Source organism: Ursus maritimus, unplaced genomic scaffold (genome assembly GCF_017311325.1).
Source record: "Ursus maritimus isolate PB19 unplaced genomic scaffold, ASM1731132v1 scaffold_2, whole genome shotgun sequence".
NCBI lineage: Eukaryota > Metazoa > Chordata > Mammalia > Carnivora > Ursidae > Ursus > Ursus maritimus.
In genome coordinates, this window is record NW_024424452.1 from 68,416,556 (window position 1) to 68,431,400 (window position 14,845).

At 46.5% G+C, this 14,845-nt stretch overlaps 1 long non-coding RNA gene across 2 annotated transcripts; it reads left to right on the forward strand.

Moving 5' to 3' along the window:
- Window positions 1-570: 570 nt before the first annotated feature.
- Window positions 571-13,605, forward strand: LOC121103990. 2 transcript variants are annotated; one of them, XR_005836334.1, is made up of 4 exons: window positions 571-607; window positions 11,477-11,598; window positions 12,227-12,369; window positions 12,926-13,605. It is a non-coding gene; the product is annotated as an uncharacterized LOC121103990 (long non-coding RNA). The 2 variants fall into 2 exon arrangements; XR_005836335.1 differs by having other exon boundaries at window positions 12,960-13,605.
- Window positions 13,606-14,845: the final 1,240 nt, after the last annotated feature.

The following is a 14,845-nucleotide window of genomic DNA, read 5'->3' on the forward strand; positions in this document are numbered from 1 at the left end:
GCATCTCGTCTATTTTTCCCACCTATTTTATGGAGGAGCCCAGCCTCCCAGGAGGAAAATCACGCGGACAAGCTAACAAAAAAGAGTTTCCTACGCCCACCTGCCCACCGGGAATGTGGAGAATCCTGTGAAAATTCCAAATGGCAACTACACGCCAAGGAATTGTTAGAGAAACAGATGACATGCTCTGGACCCCTTTTCTTTAGCTGATGGCATGAGACCGAGACGGCCCCCCTGCAGCTGTCACCCCAGATGAGTATAGGTGGAGCCAGACCAGGGTGAGGACGTGGCCAAGCAGAAATAAGCCGCCTTCTTCCCAAGAGCCCTGAGGAGCACAGAAGTTACCGGGAAAAGGCCCTTTCTGACCCAGCCCCCAGGCCAGCCTCTCTATTATAAATTCTTTTTTTTTTTAAGGATTTTATTTATTTGTTTGAGAGAGAGAGCACAAGCAGGGGAAGCAGCAGAGGCGGAGGGAGAAGCAGGCTTCCCGCTGGGCAGGGAGCCCAGCGTGGGACTGGATCCCAGGACCCTGAGATCATGATCTGAGCCGAAGGCAGACGCTTCACCAACTGAGCCACCCGGGCGCCCCGATCTCCATTTCTTTAGGGTCAGTTAAAAGAGCTTCATCAGTTTTCTATGACGGTGTCATGTTTACCGGATTCTTGGTGATCCCCGGGTCCTTGCATGGCCATCTGTGTTTTGGGGCACGTAACCTCCTCTTCCAGGCTCCACAGGTGTGTCTCAGCAGGGAAAGACCTCCGCCCGCGGGTGTGTCTCAGCAGCGAAAGACCTCCGCCCGCGGTTCCGCCCGGCGCTCTGTGCGGGTCAGACGGTACCATTCACCGGCAGGTGGCGCTGGCTACTCGCAGCCTGTGCTCCGGTCTGCGCTCCCAGGCTGCTGCGGGGCTCGTGTTTGAGTGGGGCCACGGGCTGGGCTCCCCGACTGGCTGCGGCTGCTGGCTGGACTCTACATTCAGGTTGGGTGGGGCTAGAGACTATGCTTGGCAGTCAGGTGGGGTCCCTGTCTGCGCTCCCTGGTCAAGGGGGGCCAGAGGCTCTGCTCAACAGTTGGGCAGGGCTGCCGGCTTGGTTCGTGGCCCCAGTGGGCTGTACAATGTCCTTCCAGGCTGCCAAGCGTCTGTGGCCATGCTTCCCAGAGGGGCGAGACAGGAGGCTGTGCTCCGCAGTCGGGCGGGATGGTGAAATTGCAGAGATGTGGGATGCGCTCGGTATCGGGTTCAGCCCAGTGGACTGGGACCCAACTCAGGCAGGACTGCAACCGAGATCTGTGGCCGGAAGGGGCCACCAGCTTAGCTCCCCAGATGGGCAGAGCTGCTGGCTGGTATCTGGTTGGGGGACTGCTGCCTGCAGGAATACGGTCCTCCAAGATGTAAGCACCGGTTGCTATAAGCCCTGCCCCCTTGTCTGTCTTTCTCTGGTCCCCAGTGGTCGAGCCCTGTGGGTTCCCCCAGTGATCTCCATGAGGCAAGACCCAGTGGGCTTCCCCAGAAGCGTCCCACAACATTGAAGAGCTGGGTGTCCCCCTCAGGCCCTCTTTTTCCCACTGGAGAAAAGGTAGGCCCAGGCGGCCCTTGTGATGCTGTGCCATGTTGGCCAGAGGAAGGAACGGTGTGATCACAATGGATCACGTCCTCTTCGAACGTGGTCCTTCTTGCTCTGTGCTCCAACGGCTGCTTCAGTCTCTCCCCTATGTTCGGGGATTTTAATGATGTCTTGTCCATGTTTAGTTGCTAGTTGGTCTTTTTGTGAGGGGGACTGAAGTCGTGAACAACCCACGTCTGCATTTTAAGGCTGACGCTCTTTCTCATTTATTGTTATTCTTACTTACTTCATATAGACCGGCAGGTGTTTTCAGTCTAATTTGGACAATGTGGGTCTCAAGATAACTAGTAGATGTGTTTGATGGCGGCTTACTTAGATCTGGCCACTAACATCGGTTTCTCTGCCTTGATTCCAAGGCGTGTGGCTGGAAAGAGAAAGATTTGGAAAGAAACTGGTCTGGGAGATTTACGTCAGCCAAGGAAAATGGCGGTCACCCCCCCCCCCCCACACACACACACTATTACTGTGTCCCTCTACTCCTGGCAAGGCATTCAGAACTCGTTCCTATCCGCTGAAGACCAAAGACACACTCAAGGGCTGGGTGATGGTGCAAATACTTTTCTATTCTTCCTTGGGGATCTTCTACCCTGTAGGTGCCCAGACCACCATGAGGGGGTATCCTGAGGCACCCTCTTCCTTTTCTGCTCTGTCTCCCTCTACCCATCCTGCTTCACCTCGCATGGCCCCTTGCAATCCAGCCATTCTGGAAGACCTTCCCTGCTAGCCCCCACCCTCAGCACTTCAGAGATGAGCCCCAAGTAGACAAACCTCTTTCATATTAACCTTGATTGCTAGATATTAATAAGTGTTCTTAGGACGTTTGCCGATGCTAGGAGACCTTCCCCCCTCACTGGGGTGAGGGCAAGGCAGGCCACCTGTGCTCCTCCTGCCACATGCACGTGCAATGACAGAAGCCCGTGTAACGGAAATGCCGACTGTGGCCCTCAGTGCCCCCACCGTGTTCCTCCATCCCGTCAGCGTTCCTTACAGGGCAGCGTGCTTAAAAATCTGGCAAAGGCTAGCGAGACTCACATTTGGTAAGTATTTCTGCTGGTCTAAAAATGTGCATTTTGGGGCTCCTGGGTGGCTCAGCTGGTGAAGCGTCTGCCTTCGGCTTAGGTCATGACCTCAGGGTGCTGGGATCGAGTCCCCTGTGGGGCTCCCTGTTCAGCAAGGAGTCTGCTTCTCCCTCTCCTACCTTCCCCCTCACACTGTCTCTCTCTCTCTCTCTCTCTCAAATAAATAAATAAAATCTTTTAAAAAATGAAGCTAATGTTTAAAAAAATAATAAAATAAAAATAAAAATGTTCATTTTCCGTGCACGAGGAGGGTCTCAGGAAGAGTGAAACGCAGATTTGGACTGTCTTCTGGGTGACGGCCATAGGATTAAAACAGGGCTTAGGCTCCGGGCACTGCGGTGCGAGAGCCACTATTTATAGCCAAAGCGGTGGAGAGGGTTATTATGAGAATGCCCAGGGCTGTTTTTAGGGGAACACACAAGCCAATCAAAACCCGCAGCCTTTGGGCAAGAAGAGCGGAGGAGCGCCACCTAGCGGCCCCGGCAAGTCCTGCTCCTGATCAGTCTGGGAGGGGAGACAGAGACTCACTTCTCACAGAGAGGGTCAGAAACCGGAGGCTTCGAGGAGTGCCAAAGGACAGTGCCTTCCACCCGCGCAAAACAGAGGTCAGACCATCCGTTGCACAAGGCTGTTTGATAATTACATGAGGTATTTTCTTCGTATATGAAATGTTCTGTGCTCATAGAGCAAAAGTGGCAACTAAGTCATCTTGGTTAATTTGGGAAGCCCAGCCATGGGCCAATGGATTTACCACATGGTTTGATATGTTGTATCATCTCTGTGATTATGGAATATTATTTGAAATGTTCCAGTTTGTGATAATCGTGCATGGGGGTGGGTGGTTTCCTACTAGAATTTAGGGAAAATATACAAAGCGATGTTATTGGGTTCCAAGAAAATGTAATTTGTAGAGAAAATTGAGAAGAATTATGTTAGAAGTGAAGTTCATGCCTGTGCGGGTGTTTGAATGCCTGTGTGTGGAGGAGAGAAAGAGAGAGCCCAAAGGATACAAGGAATAGCATAAAGCAAAGCCTAAAAATCAGTGAAACCTACCATCTTCTAGAATATTCACGAATGTTAGAAGGTCTGAATGTTATGTACCACGGAACAGAGGCAAGCCTGAGTCTGGATGAGACCAAACCTGGATTCCTCATGTGTCGCTGATATTCCTGGAAAGCAGAGATAGAAGCATCATCAGGGCACCAAACACAGTCCCCCCTGATGACTCCATCACGTCCTGTTTGGAGGTGGGCCCCTCGTGTGCACGCAGCACCAGCGGGAGTGTGTCCGACCGCTACACGTGGGTGTGCAATCAGCTGGAGCCAATACCCTGCTAAGTAAGCATGGGTTATGCAGTGAAACACATTAAACTTCTTTACTCAACTTGAGGATATTTTCATTTTCATGACGACCATATCCAGATTGGAAGAAATACCCATTATAGTTGGGGTACAAAGATGTTTTCACTTTTGACGTCAATATATATCCTGGATTATTTTGAAGCCATCCCAGACATCATACCATTTTACCTGTAAGAAATTCACTATATGTCTCTAGGGGCACCTGGGTGGCTCAGGCGGTTAAGTGTCTGCCTTCGGCTCAGGTCATGATCTTGGAGTCCCAGGATCGAGCCCCAGGTCTCAGGGTTGAGCCCCACTTCTGGCTCCCCGCTCAGTGGGAAGTCTGCTTCTGCCTCTCCCTCTGCCCCTCCCCCTGCTCTTTCTCTCTCTATGTCTCTCACTTACTCCCCAAATAAAAAAATAAAATATTTTTTAAAAATTCACTATATATCTCTAAAAGAATTCAAAAAATGTAGCTACAATACCATTATCACACTTAAGAAAAATAACATTAACACTTTAATATCATCAAATATTCAGTGTTTGAATTTCCCCCACTCAGCTCATCAACTTGTTCACATGTCACATTTGTCACACACTGTATTTTATTTTATTTTTTTAAGCAGGTTCTATACCCAACATGGGGCTCCAACCCATGGCCCTGAGCTCAAGAGTCACATGCTCCACAGACTGAACCAGTCAGGACCCCTAACCAAGTTTAAAATGTACCTATTTATGTCAACAAATGTTGATGGAATCACTGGATATTTGCATAAGAAAAAAAAAAGTGAATCTTGACACCCTAAAAAAATTTTAAGGTGAATCATGGATGAAAATGTGTCAGGTAAAACAATAATGTTTTAGAAGAACATACAGATTTGGAGTTCACAAAGATTTCTTTCTCTTTCTTTCAAGAGGGGGAGAGGGGTGACAGGGCAGAGGGAGAGGAAGAGAGAATCTCAACCAGGCTCTGGGCCAAGGGCAGAGCCCCATGCAGGGCTCGATCTCACGACCCTGAGATCATGACCTGAGTCGAAATCAAGAGTAGGACGCTGAACTGACTGAGCCACGCAGGTGTCCCCAGGGCCCCCAAATTTCTTAAACAGCAAACAAAAAGCACTAACCTTAAAAGAAGGAAAGTGACAAATTGAGCTTCATTCAAATTAAGCCATTCTGTTCAATGAAAGATACCATTGAGACAGTGAAAATGCAAACTCCTGTCAAGACCATACGGACGCCCACCGAACAAGCACTCCTGTCGTTCATCCAAGCAGAGGTCATCAGTGGATGCGACAACACTGAACCGGACACGCATGCGGGCTCCACGTCTCTCTCCACAGCTCACTTACCCGGGACAGAGTGGACCAGGAGCCTCTAATATGTGGGAAATCGGTCAGATGCCACCTTCCTCAAGGGATCAAACTTAACATCACCAGGAAGACGAAACCCGTGGGGGGAGAGGGAATACTCAGATAGGTTCCTCACAGAAGAGGATGTGTAAATGACCGATAAACATGTGAAAAGCCGATCTACACATTACGTACGAAGTAAAGACAAATTAAACACACAGTAGAGTACCACTACATACCAAGAGCAAGGGCTTACAAAGGAAAAAGGCTGACAATGCCAAGTGCCGGCGAAGATAGGAATGACTAGAACTCTCTCTGAAGGGTTAACTGAAACAACCACATTTAAAAACTGCTTAGCGGTATCCACTATGGCCAAATACGTGCCAATCTTTTAATCCAGCAATTTCATTGCTAGATAAATATCCCACAGATGTAAGTATACATGAGCAGTACGAAATATGTATAAGAAAGGTCAGGTAACTTTATTCATAATAGTAAAACCAGAAATGACCTGAAGATCGAAGAGCAGAAGAATAAAAACGAAGGTTTTGATTGATGCGTACAATGTACTATTACACAACAATAAAAACGAGGAATTATACAGTCCTGGTGTATGTAGCAGCATGGACGGACGTTACGGATACTGTGTTCAGCGCAAGAAACTGGATACAAAAGAGTATATACTGAATGGCTCCATTTATGCGAAGCTCGAGGAGTCAGAACAGAGGCTACCCATGGAGAGGCTTATACTGAATGAAAAGAATCACGGGGAACCCTCTGGGGTGCTGGACACATCCAAGATCCTGATTTGAGTGGTAGTTACAGGCTGCGTGTATGTGTTAAAATTCAACATCTGCACATTTAAGGTGAATGTACTTTGACTTTCCTATGTTTATTTTATACCTCAGTAAAGAAGGAGAAAAAACAATACAGAAACTAACTTGAAGGGAATCCTACTGCTCAAAAATGGGACAGTTTGAACATCCAAACAATTCTGACTGCAATGTGTTGAAACATATTAAATAAAAATCCATGAATTTATAGCATGAATAATAGAATTCTAAAGGTATTCATCGGTCATTGTGTTGTTATTCTGAAAATTGATGAAGGGAAGGAATCAAGCATTTCTTTCATTTTTTAAAAAAGATTTTAGGGGCGCCTGGGTGGCTCAGTCATTAAGTGTCTACCTTCAGCTCAGGGCATGATCCCGGAGTCCTGGGATCGAGCCCCATATCAGGCTCCTCTGCTATGAGCCTGCTTCTTCCTCTCCCACTCCCCCTGCTTGTGTTTCCTCTCTCACTGGCTGTCTCTCTCTCTGTCAAATAAATACATAAAATCTAAAAAATAAAATAAAATAAAAATTAAAATTAAAATTAAAAAGATTTTATTTATGGGGGGTGGAGAGCACAGGGAGAGGGACAGCTGACTCCCACTGAGGGCTGAGCAGGACATGGCTCGATCTCAAGACTCTGAGATCATGACTTGAGCCAAAAGCAAGAGCAGATGCTTAACTGACTGAGCCACCCAGGGGCCCCTCTTTCATTTTTTTCTTACCAACAATATTCCATTGTTGATAAATCCCAGCATAGTAATTGCAGGAGGCACAACAGAATTCAACACTTGCTGCTTTGCAACGCTAGTGAAATAACAATTATCAATGATCAATTATCAATGAAAGGTGGACGAGACAGTTTGTCATGGAGAAATTGAGCTGACCCCACCTCAACCCAACAAATGAACTGAATATCACTACAGGTGGGTGAGTCTGATGCTCTGTGCCTCATGGTGGGATGTGACAGGGAGCACACACTGCCAACAGAAAGCATTCTAATGCAAGGAATTGTCCTGAATGTAATCAAGCATCTAAGTCTATCTATGCATGTACAGGAAACCTGGGGAATGGAGGAAAGTGTGAAATGACACAAAGAGGATGCAATCAACCAAATCCAGAATGTGCGTGATTCTGTAGGACAGGAGATGTGATTTCATCAACAGATAAATGGCAGGAAAATAAATGAGGGTAGAAAGAATCATTATAGATTAAGGGACTTACAAGGTTTATCAACAAATAATGTATATTGTTTGGATGCTGATTTAAACCGAACTGTATAAAAAGATAGTGTGAGGCCAATCCTGAAACTTGAGCATGAACTGGATATGATATTATTTTAAGGAATTATTGTTCATATTAATTGTGGTGAGACTTTGGGGCTTCAGATTTTTTTTTTTTTTTAATAAGCTCCATTCCCAGTGTGGAGCCCAATGTGGGGCTTGAACTCACGACCCTGAGATCAAGATCTGAGCTGAGATCAAGAGTCAGACACTTAACAGACTGAACCACTCAGGCACACCAGGGCTTAAGATTTTTTAAAAAAAGGGGTGCCTGGGTGATTCAGTCGGTTGGGTGTCTGACTCAATTTTGGCTCGGGTCATGATCTCGGGGTCGTGGGATTGATCTCTGCATGGGGCTCTGTGCTCAGCGGGGAGTCTGCTCGAGATTCTCTCCCTCTTCTTCTCCCTCTGCCCCTCCCCCTGCTCATGTGCTCTCTCTCTCTCTCAAACAAATAAATAACAAATAAATAAATATTTTTTAAAAGATTTAAAAAATTTCCTATTGATGTAAGTGCCAGTGTGAAAGGCTCCCACAGGCTAAATATGGAACAATTTGAATATCAACATAAATAATGATAGTAAAAGCTTATAAGCCATTGAATCAAATAAAAATCCATGAGTCCAGACTGATACTGATAAAGTACACACTATGTGTATGTGTGTATTCATGGCGACGCAACATCAGGTCAGCTATTTATTTTCAATTGGTTTTGTAATGTTCTTCTACCTTTTCTAGAAGTCTGTTGTTTCCTGATTCCGTCCATGTGAAAGGCTTAGAAGCAGTGATATCCCAGGATCGATGAGAACATTCAGATCCTGAAGTCTAGATATCACCTCTCACTAAAAGGAACAGGGGTCCTAGGAGAAATGGCTGACTCCAGGGCTGGCGTAGAGACAACATGAGGTGAGCCGGGAACATTTTCTTGTGCCAGGAGGAAAGGAAATGCTCAGAGACGAATGGAGACACATTAGAAGGACTTGGGAAGAACAAGCAGAATTAATCTCTGTGTAGGAAAGCAGAATAGAGGCTGCCCATTGAGGAAAGGATTCGCTGACAAAGGGCAATAGGAAAGTTTCTGGGATGGTAGGAATGTTCTGTATCTTACGTAGGTGTTGGTTATGTAAGATTTTTTGCTTTTTAAAATTTCAAATTGTACACTTAGGATTTTTCACTGTATTTAAAATTTTGCCTCATTAAAATAAGAAGGCATAGAAGTAATTTCAAGAGGCTTGCACTGGTCATATTAGGGCAATTTAGTGTTAAAAACAAGATTTTAATGGATTCTCACACATTTGGTGAAAACGTAATCCACACGTTTTTAGTAATACTAAAACAAAGTTCAATGGGGGAATGTATGGCTCTTCTTTTTTTTTTTTTAAGATTTTTAATTTATTTGAGAGAGAGAGAGAAAGAGAGAGAGACCATGTGCGTGGGGAGTGTCAGGGGGAAGACAGAAGCAGACTCCGCCAAGTGTGGAGCCCAACGCGGGGCTTGATCTAACGACCCTGAGATCACGACCCTGAGATCATGACCTGAGATGAGATCCAGAGTCTGACCTTTAAACGACTGCGCCACCCAGCTGCCCCTGCATCTCTTCTTTATGAGAGAATTCCAACTAATCGATGTAAAAGGACGGATAGAGTTAGACAATCATTAAAAATCGTGATTTTGCAAAAACCCATACAATACCTGATTCAGGCTGGAATCATCCACAGATGCCATGACTGTTGAGTGAAAGGAAGAAAGTCGTGGGGGCACAGGATGGTTGCACAGTCTCCATGTTTTACGTGAAAGATTATCTCTTCGTTACAGAGGGGAGAAATTTCATTCACCACGTATAACAGCATCACCAGCAATGGGCCGAGCTGGCACTGTGCTCCTTTGGGGTTGCTGCAACAACACCAAAGAAGCATGTGACAACATTGGACTAGTTTTCTGTGGCTGCGTGACAAAGTACCACACATTTAGCGGCTTAAGGCAATACCCACCTGCTAGCTCAGCATCCGAAGGCCCGGCTTGCCTGGGTGCTCTGTTCAGGACATCATGAGACCGAAATCAAGGTACGAACCAGGCTGAGTTTTTGTCTGGTGCCTCTGGGGAAAATCTGCTTCTAAACTCATTCTTGCTCTTGGCAGAATTCAGTTCCTTATGGTTGTAAGACTGAGGTCTCTCTGCTTCCTCGCTGGCCGTCAGCCAGGAGCTAGCTCCTTTCAGCTCCTCTGTCTTCAAGCCAGCAATCTCCCATGGAATCTTTCTAGTAATTCAAATCTTTGGGTCCCCCCATTTCTGATTTAAAGGTCTCATGGGATGAGGTTGGGCCCACTTGGATGATCTCTCTATCTTAAAGTCCGGTGATTTGGCACCTTAATTACATCGGCATAGCTCATTATAGTCACGGATTCTGCTCACGCTCAAAGGGAGGGAGTTATACAAGGGCAAGGGTTGCTGGGACATCCTACCAGCATCACCAGTGTAGTATAACTCACCAAAAACGTTCAACCTGAATCCAGTCCTGAGTGTATCGTCGGACACATCCAGATTGTGTGACATTCTACTTGACCACTGTCTTGAACTCTTCAAAGATGTCAATGTCATGAAAGGTTTAAAAAAAAAAGTGAAGTATCTCTTTCAGATTCAAGGAGATTAAAGAGATTTAACAGCCAAACACAATGCATGGGCTTCAATTTGGTCCCAGATTTTTAAAAACTCTATGAGACATTTTGAAGACATATTTAAATTACATATTTAAATCTCTCTCTCTCTCAAATAAATAAATAAATTAAATCTTTTTAAAAATGCTGAACGGAGAGGAACTTAATGTAAAAAATATCTTTTTTTTTTAAGATTTTATTTATTCATTAGGGAGAGAGAGAGACAGCATGAGCAGGGGGAGGGGCAGAGGCAGAGGGAGAAGCAGACTCCCCACTGAGCAGGGAGCCCAATGGAGGACTCAATCCCAAGACCCTGGGACCATGACCTGAGCTGAAGGCAGATGCTTAACTGCCTGAGCCATCCAGGAGCCTCAGGAATATTCCTTTTTCTCCACATTGTCACCAACACTTGTTGTGTCTTGTGTTTTTGACTTTAGCTATTCTGACAGGTGTGAGGTGATATCTCTCTGTGGTTTTGATTTGCATTTTCCTGATGATGAGTGATGAGCAACTTTTCATGTGTCTGCTGGCCACCTGATGTCTTCCTTGAAGAAATGTCTGTTCAGGTCTTCTGCCCATTTTAATCAGATTATTGCATATATATTTTTTGGTCTTGAGCTGTAGAAGTTCTTTCTATACTTTGGATACTAACCTCTTATTGAATCTCACATTTAGGTTTTTCATCCATGTTGAGCTTATTTTTGTGTGTGGTGTAAGAAAGTGGTCCAGACTCACTCTTTTGCACGTGGCTGTCTAGTTTCCCTAACACCGTTTACTGAAGAGATGGTCTTTTCCTCATTGTATATTTTTGCCTCCTTTGTCATAGATTGACAATATAATCGTGGGTTTATTTCTAGGCTCTCTATTCTGTGCCCTTGATCTATATTTCTATTTGTGTGCCAGCACCATACTGTTTGGGTTAGTACAGCTTTATAGTATAGCGTGAAATCTGGGATTGTGATACCTCCAGCTGTGTTCTTCTTTCTCAGGATTGCCTCACCCTTCTGGAGTCTTTTGTGGTTCCATACAAATTTTAGTATTATTTGTCCTACTTTGATGAAAAATGCTGTTGGTATTTTGATAGGGATTGCATTGAATAAGATCCTGGTCTTCATGAGCTTGATGAATGTGTAATGGGCTGATAATGTATGTTCGCATTGGAGAAACCTGGTAAATAACTTTCTCTTCCCAGCCCAAATTGAGATCTAATTGAGGGACCAGGCATGGAGTCAGACAGGTGGAGGTCGCAATGATCAACTCTCTGATGAGGGCTGGGACATACATGGTGGGCTTGCTAATCCTTCACCCCTGCGTTAGACAGGCGTTGCCATCCGGGCACTGACACACTTAGACAAGGCGGAGAGCAGAGCAGAACCAAGTCTTCACACGGACGTCTGAAAAGAGAGGGGGAGGACCCGTTCTTTCTCCTGACCCACCAGTCGGGTAAGCATTCTCCTCTGCTGAGAGGGAGGTGGGGAAGGAGGCCGGGAGTGGTGCTCTGAGGAGCCTTCTCCACAACAGAAGCTTTAGAGCATGGGAAAGAGGTGGTTCCCTGACAACAGGGAGCAAGGTGGGTACAGGGTCTTGTGGGGCACCTGGGAGTTCCAACCCGGTGGTTCCAGGGAGCCTGAGTTAAGTTTTGGGGTGAGTTTTATTCAGGCAAGAAGAAACAGAAGGGACTTTTTTTCTCAGAGGGAAGAATATGGACGTTATTATGAAGGCATCAAATAACTTTGTGAGCTTGGGAACTGGAAGCATTTTGATATTATGAAATCATAAAGTGCGAGGGAGGAAGGGGTGGCATCGTACTTGGGGGTCAGGTGATGGGGGGTGGTGTACATTCACTGGGGATCAAATAACAGTCTAGACCCCCTGTCAGTTGAGGAGGGGCAATCAGAGGGAGAAGGCAGGGCTTGTGCTGATATCTTTAATACACCCTGGCTTGCTCCTGGTCCCCAGCCGACGCTTGATAAATGGTGTCCTGAAATCATTTAGCACCTTCACGTGAGGGGTTCTGGTGAGAGCTAAAGATCCCCACCAGCGAGACAGTCTGTGATCTCGTTCTCTCTAGTTTTTCTCTCGAAGCAGTCTCCTCCACCGGTGGTCCCCGAAGTGTGGTCTCCGAGCACCTGCAGCATCACCTGTGACCTCCACACCTAACGAGTCAGAAACTGTGGGTTGGGCCAGCTGTCTGTGCCTCAGCAAAACCTTCAGGTGGTTCTGATGTGCCATACAGTTTGAGAGCCTCTGGTTTCTAAATATGTCCCCCCAAGGAGCACCACACACGCCCACCCTGAGAAGCTCTTTATCTGTTCTCTGTGCCTTTTCTGTTGATAGTCATTAGGCTTTGGGGCACCAGGCAGCAGACTATTCTGAGATTTTTTTTTAAAGATTTTATTATTTGTTTATCTGGGGGGAGGCGTAGGCAGGGCGGGAGGGGCAGAGGGAGAGGGAGAAGCGGACTCTGTGCTGAGCGTGGAGCCCCATGTGGAGTTGGATTCAACAGCCCTGAGATCATGACTTGAGCCGAAAGCCAGAGCCAGACGCTTTCCCGACTGAGCCACCCAGCCGCCCCTCTGTCTTTCTTTTTGAAGAGCTGGAGCCCCAGGCTCCTTATTTTATTTGCATGCACATTTCCTTCTCCAAGTACATGATAATCAGCATATGCCCCATACGTGTTTTTTCAAATCTGAGCACATTTTGATGCTTTGCCAGGTTCCCAACTTAAACAAAAATAAAATTTTTGTGTACCTACTGTTGGGAGCAACAGGCAAAAAAGAAAGCCTCACCCCACTTTTGTGAAGCTCGTGCTTGTGATCAGAGCCCTGAGATGTCACCTGTAGAGCCATAATCATGTCGGGATCCCGCACTCCGCTTACCTGACGCCACACCCGTGCCGCTGAACTTGGCTGGGAGAAACAGCGGCGGCAGGATGACGCTTGCTGCACATGGGTGAGCACTCGCCTCCGGGGCTGGTCTTACCCCAGACCAGTAGGAGCACCCCTCCCTCCTAGATGATACCTTCTTTCCTGCTTCTATTTCCTCAAGCCTCACTCCGGGGTAGAGACTTGGCTTCAGACATCACTGCAAAAAGCTAAGTAATCAGATGGGGATTTTCATAAGCTCATACACCCATCTGTCCCCTGCGTCTATGCCCCAGTGCTATCATTCCCCCCCTACTATCTCTGACACACTGTCTGGGGCGCCCGGGACGCACTAGCCTCCATCTTGTCTTTGATTCAAGGTCATTCCCTGGCACTTCCCCTTTCTCGCCTATATCATCAGTCTCTCTCCTCTGGGTTGTCCTACAAGCCAACCAACCAACCAGCCAACCAACCAGCCAACCAAAGAAACAAACCAAAGAAATCTCTCCGGATCCCCTTTTCCCCTCCAGCTTTTGCCCTTGATCTCTTTTTCCCGTGACAATAAAACTGCTTGAATTCACTGTGAGATTTTTCCTCCCTCTCTTTCTGTCTGCGTCGAGATCCCCAGTGGCCTCCGAGTTGCTGAGCCAGGAGTCCTTCTCAGTCCTCAGAGCGTTTGGCCTCTTGAAGGGTCTTCTTTTAGGAATATTATTATTGTTATTTTTTTTTGAAATATTCTTCAGATGGCTTCCGAGATATCACACTCCCCTGGTTTCATCTGTACCTTTCTAGTTCTTTGTGACCGTCCTCCGCTGATTCCTCTCACCTTCCTCCCCTCTAAATCGGCCCGGTCCCATGGAAGTTTCTGCACTGATGGAGATGTTCCACGCCTGCACTTTCCAGTATGGCAGGCCTGTGCGGCAGTTCACCACTTAAAATGTGGCTGGTGTGCTTGAGGAACTGAATTTGAGATTTAATTTTGTTTAAACTTTAATTGTAGTAACCACATGTGGCCAGAGACTGAACAGTGTAGCTCTAGATATGGGAGTGTCCCAGGGCTCCGTTCTTGTGTTACTTAAACCAAGTTCCGCCGCCCATCGCTCTCCAAAGGCCAAGACTCAAGAGAGTTTTGACTGGAAAAGAATATGAGCTTTAGTCAGGAGGCCGGCCACTCGGGGAGAAGGTGGACCCTTGTCCAAAGGCCAACTCTGGGGTTTCTGCCTGGCCCAGACATTTTTAAAGGGTTTTATTTATTTATTTTTTAAGATTTATTTATTTGTTTTGGGGGGGCACGTGGGAGGGCAGAGGGAAAAGGAGAGAGAATCGCCAGCAGACTCCTCCCTGAGCGTGGAGCCCCATGAGGGTCTCAATCTCATGATCGTGAGATCATGATCTGGGTTGAAACTAAGAGTTGGATGCTTAACTGACTTTAAAACCCAGGTGCCCCTAAAGGGCATTAACCAGTTAAGGGAGTGCTGTGGTCTGTGACTTTCTTGATTATATGCAAACTTAATGATGTCAGCTAAGGAGTCATCTTGGTACTTGGAAGTTGTGCAAGAAATTCTAATTTCTTGGTGCCCAGGGAGGGTATGTCCAAGTAGGTCTGGTCCCTTGGTACCTGGGGGTGGTTGTGTTAGAGGGTCTGGTTCCTTGGTACCTGGGGGTGGTACAAGAGTAGTCTGTTCTTTCTGAAAATGAGGGAAAGGTCTATGGATGTGCAAAGGTTGGTTTATAAAGTCCTTGTGTGGCCTTAAAGAAGAAAAACATTTTGCTAGAAGATTGCTGGGCTCATCAGAAAGCCAAGGTGACTTCAAACAGGCTCTGGC